Genomic DNA, 6,283 nt, shown 5'->3' with positions numbered 1-6,283 from the left:
TAACTGTCCCTCCTGCCCAACGGGGGCGTCGTCACTATCCTTACTGTTGAGAGGCAGTGATGAGGCGATGTCTCTGCCGCCAGACTGCTGGGCTTGAACCCCGTCCCGCCCCCACCCCGACAGTGGAGACGGTCCCCGCTGTGGGGGCCTAAGAAAAAGAATTAGGCCTAGAAGGCTTGCTTTGGGGAAACGAATGAAAGAATGGAAATGGAGAAAAGATGGGCGCCTGGGTGGCTCAGTCGGTTAAGCGTCTGCCTTCGGCTCAGGTCATGATCCAGGGTCCCGGGATCGAGCCCCGCATCGGGCTCCCTGCTCTGCGGGGAGCCTGCTTCTCCCTTGGCCTCTGCCCCTCCCCCTGCTCGTGTTCTCTCTCTCAAATAAACAAAATCTTTAAAAACATTTTTTTCCTGTCACACCCTCGTTGAGATTTCTATCCCTAAATAAACGATTTCGAAAAATGGGAGTATATGGTACATAATCTCCGTAACATCTTTCTCCATTACATGGTGAACATCTTCCTGTATCAGAAAGCATTCTTTAGTCCACTTCTAAGTAATTACAATGTCAAAATTATTGATGGCCACAAGTAATTTGAACAAAATGCTGCTGTTGGGCTCAAAATCCTGAACACTGAGCAAATTGTTAGTATACTTCTATCTCGGGTCTTGGCCAGCTGACCCTCCTGTTGGTGCGGTGTGGATGCCTGGTAAGTGTCATTCATGTCTGGGGTCAGAGATGCTCAGATTTGTGAGGATATATGAACCAGAGAGGATTGTGTACTGTTATTTGTTATTGGAAAACTACAGGAAGCATTTGGGTTGGAATTCATTACATTCTCCTACTCCAACATCTTGGTCTACCCTCCAGAGCTTCTGGCATCTTTCACTAGAACTCTCTGGGCCAATTCTACAGATAAAAATATAAACTCTGCACAAAATATGAAAAACAGTTACCTGAAAGCACCAGAGAGTTACCAAAGGAGGAAGAAATTGAAGAAATAATCACCAAAATTTTCTCAATTTGATGAAAGTATAAAATTGCAGATTCAAAAAGTCGAGTGTCCTGGGGAATCTTAGGCAGAGGACGGACCCAAACTTTCACAGTTGGGTTGGATTAAGAAGCCCTCCTATGTGGCCCCATGGCAGGAGGCAGTGCTGGGGGTTAGAAATGGAGAAAAAAAAAAAGCCTCCTCCTTTCTTCCACCATCCAGACTACCCTCTCTTACCCTTACTCCTTGCCCTTTTTCAAGCTACCATCAAAGAACAACTAATCTCCTGGCAGCTACTGCAAACCCCAGCATGCATGGGTTAAACTCCTTGGGTCTGCATTTCTGTAGAAAAATAAAGTGCCCAAATTCAGCTGATAGGATGTAAGCAACGTTTGCAATGGGGACTGAAAACTAAAGTGATCTTGCTTTAATATATAATGAGAAAACAGCACTATCTAGTGTAATGTCCTATCATCATGCTTTGTGGTTGCCATTATACTTGTTAGGTTATATATTTACTCATTTATCTGCTTATTGTCTAACTCTCTTGCTAAAGTGTATGCTCCATGTTTGTTTTACTTCTGTTGAGAACACTTCCTGGGACAAAGTGGGTACTCAATAAATAGATGTTGAATGGATGAATTTTAAAAACTGATGTGTTCTAACACAGGAAACAACAGATGTTGGCGAAGATGCGGAGAAAGGGGAACACTCTTACACTATTGGTGGGAATGCAAACTGGTGCAGCCACTCTGGAAAACAGTAAGGAGGGTACTCACAAAGTTAAAAATAGAACTACCGGACAGCCCAGCAATTGCGCTACTAGGTATTTCCCCAAAGGATACCAAAAAAAAAAAAAAAAAAACCTAATTCGAAGGGGGACATGCACCCTGATGTTTATAGCAGCACTATCAACAATAGCCAGGTTATGGAAAGAGCCCAAATGTCCATTGACTGAAGAATGGATAAAGAAGATGTGGTGTATATGATGTGGTTTTGGAATATAAGTGAGGTTCGGTGGGGTGAAGTCCGGAGCCGACGACCAAGAAAATTCTTGAGACGTCTTTGGTGCAAAATGGTGGTTTATTAAAGCACGGGGACAGGACCCGTGGGCAAAAAGAGCAGTTGCACCAGGGTTGCGAGGGGTGGCTGATTATATACTACGGGGTTGGGGGTTAGTGAGGAAAAGGGAGGTTTTCAAAAGGATTTTCATTGTTAAGACTCACAGGCCTCACCACTGTCAAGTTAAGGTTGTTTTTCCCTCTAGCAAGGCATTACAATGAAGATAGTTGGGAACTTCCTGGGGGAACATCACACTCTGCCTGCTTCAAGTATCTGTCAATGGGCTGTAGGTTATAAGGACATTTAATTATTGTATCTACATTTCCTTCTGGAAGCTAGGTTATTGATAGAAATACTTTGTTCTTGTAGATTGCTAAGACATTTGTAAACTGAGGGAGACTCAGGTCTTGCAGGATTGTGATCTCTATAAGTTGACTGTTTGTTTTTCCTTTAGGGCAGCCAGGAGTGCCTGAGGAATGTTACATATATCCAATGCGGGGGTGGGGGTGAGTGTCAGCGTCTGCTTTGTCCTCAGCTTGCCTTCTGTTCCCTCATCCTATATATACACATATATAGGATATATGTGTATATATACATATACACACACACACACACACAATGGAATATTAACTCAGCCATCAAAAAGAAAGAAATCTTGGGGCACCTGGGTGGCTCAGTCATTAAGCGTCTGCCTTCGGCTAGGGTCATGATCCCAGGGTCCTGGGATTGAGCCCCGCATCGGGCTCCCTGCTCAGCGGAGAGCCTGCTTTTCTCCCTCTCCCTCTGCCTGCCTCTCTGCCTACTTGTGCGCTCTCTCTCTATCTCTCTGTCAAATGAATAAATAAAATCTTAAAAAAAAAAAAGAAAAATCTTGCCATTTGCAGTGATGTGGATGGAGCTAGAGTGTATCATGCGAAGTGAAATAAGTCAGAGAAAGATAAATACCATATGATTTCACTCATGTGGAATTTGAGAAACAAAACAGATGAACATTGGGGAAAATAAAAAGAGAGAGAGGCAAACTGTAAAACAGACTCAACTATAGAGAACAAACAGTTGCTGGAGGGGAGGTGGGCGGGGGATGGGCTAAATGGGTGATGGGTATTAAGAAGGGCTGGTTGTGCTGTTGTGATGAGCACTGGGTGTTATATGTAAGTGATGAACCGCTTACTTCTACTTCTGAAACCAATATTACACTATATGTTAACTAACTGGAATTTAAATAAAAATTTGAAACAAAAATAAATAATCAAAATAATAAAAAAATCGATGTGTTCTATGTGTATTTTCTAAATACCCACAAAGGACCCAAAGAACTTGTCCCATGCTGAGATCATCCCATGAAGAGATGGTTTGTGTCCCCTCCAGGGTGATCTAAAGAAAATAAAATGAAACCCCGGGAATGAAAGGGGAAAAAGGAACGCATCAGCTAAGGGGAAGTGCTCAGCGGCTGTTTTGCAGTACAACAGCGCCACCTGTCGGACACACGCAGCACCTACAACAGCTCCATCTAGAAGCTCAGGTTTCCTGCAAGCAGCCTGGGGTCAATTTAGACTGAATGATTAGCAAGCAAGGGGTGCAACAGGCTTTGCTGACCGAATGAAATAGTCTATTTAGGGGTAGCCAACCTCACCCTAGCGTCTTCTCAGTTTTACACGAAGGAGTGGCAGCCACCCTTTCAGGGAAGTTTTATTCTTTTCTCTAAAGAGCCATAGCTCAGTGGGGATTTTGAATTACAGAGGTTCCCCTGAAGTGCCTGCGTGCAATTCCCTGAAGTTTCAGCCGAGTGAAGGCGGATGGTATCTGTCAATGGTGGCAGCTACCCACACGGATGCAGTGAGGTCAGGTGCAGGAACCGCCGGACAGGAAAGCCATCGGTCTTGCCTTAGACAATACTCTACGGACCAGACCTTAGGAAACACTAAGAATCTGGAGGAGCAGCGGCCTACTTACTACCCAGACAGGAGAGAGAAGAAAGGGCAACTGATCTTATTAGTAATTTTACATAATTTAAAAATCACAGGGCGCCTGGGTGGCTCAGTTGGTTAAGCGACTGCCTTCGGCTCAGGTCTTGATCCTGGAGTCCCTGGATCGAGCCCCGAGTTGGGCTCCCTCTGCCCCTCCCCCTGTTCATTCTCTCTCTCTCAAATACATAAATAAAATCCTTTAAAAAAAAAAAAAAGGAAAGGAAAAGGTGACACTATTCCTAAGGGGATGTTCAAAACTAGGCTACCTGGTGTAAGGTGTGCGCTCATTGATTACCTGGCTCTCCCATAACCTGAAGGAACATGTACTCCCTTCCCCCTAACAGCTGCGTCTGCAGATTTTCCCTTGAGGAAGGTGATTCTGTTTGGTTTGCTGAGGTAGCCAAATGCAGCTGTGATTGTTCTTCTTTTTGGGGGGGGAGATGGAGGAGCTGGGGCTTCTTTTAAATTGTGGTAAAATATACGCAAAATTTGCCATTTTAGCTATTTTTAGGTCTACAATTCAGTAACATTAAGTACATACACATACAGCACAACCAAGTAAGGTTTCTCCAAGAAATGCAAGACTGTTTTAATATTTGAAAATCAAGCTATATAATTTACTATCTTAAAAAAAAAAACTCAAAAAATTAAAAACCGTATGATCATTTCAACAGATGCAGAAAAGCTTTTCACAGAATGTAACATCCAATCCAGATAAAGGCTTTGAGCAAACTAAGAAAGAAGGGAAATTACTCAACTTGATAAAAACTATTTTCAAAACCGGCTAATTTGATACATAATGATAAAAAAAAATAACTGGATGCTTTTTCCCTAAAACCAGGAATAAAGCAAGGATGTCTGCCCTCACTTCTACTTACTCTTGTACCAGAGGTTTCAGCCAGTACAATAAGGCTAGGAAAAATAAATAAGACACCAAGATGGGAAAGAAAAAGTAAAATTGCCTTTATTTGAAGAAGACAGGGTCATCTTTGGTTGAACAACCCAGCCAATGTACCAAAAACAAAACAAACTAGACCAACTGAGTTTAGTATAATTGCAAAATACAGCTGGAATATACAAACATCCACGGTATGTTATAATAGCAATGAACGATCAGAAATTGAAATTTAAAAAGGACAAATAGAATTATATTGATCTATGTGTCTGTTTTTGTGTCAGTACCATACTGTCTTGATGACTGCAGATCTGTAATATAGTTTGAGGTCTGGCATTGTGACGCCACCAGCTTTGGTTTTCTTTTTCAACATTCCTCTGGCTAAAAATAGAGCTACCCTATGACCCAGCAATTGTACTACTAGGTATTTACCCCAAAGATACAAATGTAATGATCCGAAGGGGCACCTGCACCCCAATGTTTATAACAGCAATGTCCACAATAGCCAAACTGTGGAAAGAGCCTAGATGTCCATCAACAGATGAATGGATAAAGAAGATGAAATATATATACGTATATACACACACACACACAATGTAATATTACTCAGCCATCAAAAATGATGAATACTTACCATTTACATCGATGTGGATAGAACTGGAGGGTAATTATGCTGAGCGAAATAAGTCAATCAGGGAAAGATAATTATCATATGGTTTCACTCATATGTGGAATGTAAGAAACAGTGCAGAGGGTGCCTGGGTGGCTCAGTTGGTTAAGCAACTGCCTTCGGCTCAGGTCATGATCCCAGAGTTCTGGGATCGAGTCCCGCATCGGGCTCCCGGCTCGGCAGGGAGCCTGCTTCTCCCTCTGACCCTATCCCCTCTCATGCTGTTTCTCTCTCTCTCTCTCTCTCTCTCTCAAATAAATAAATAAATAAAATCTTTAAAAAAAAAAAAAGAAAAAAAAGAAACAGTGCAGAGGATCATAGAGGAAGGGAGGGAAATCTGAATGGGAACTCATCAGAGAGGGAGACAAACCATGAGAGACCCTTAGCAATAGGAAACAAACTGAGGGTTGCTGGAGGGGAGGTGGGTGGGCAGATGGGGTAACTGAGTTGATGGGCATTAAGGCGGTCACGTGATGCGATGAGCACTGGGTGTTATAGGCAACTGATGAATTACTGAACTCTACATCTGAAACAATGATGTATTACTTGTTGGCTAATTGAATTTAAATTTTAAAAAATGAGCCTCGTGGGGCGCCTGGGTGGCTCAGTCAGTTAAGCGGCTGCCTTTGGCTTGGGTCATGATTCCAGGGTCCTGGGATCGAGCCCCATGTCGGGCTCCCTGCTCGGCGGGGAGTCTGCTT

Source organism: Mirounga leonina, unplaced genomic scaffold (genome assembly GCF_011800145.1).
Source record: "Mirounga leonina isolate KUSES-001 unplaced genomic scaffold, KU_Mleo_1.0 Mir_376, whole genome shotgun sequence".
Classification (NCBI taxonomy): Eukaryota; Metazoa; Chordata; class Mammalia; order Carnivora; family Phocidae; genus Mirounga; species Mirounga leonina.
This window is presented reverse-complemented; position numbering follows the sequence as displayed.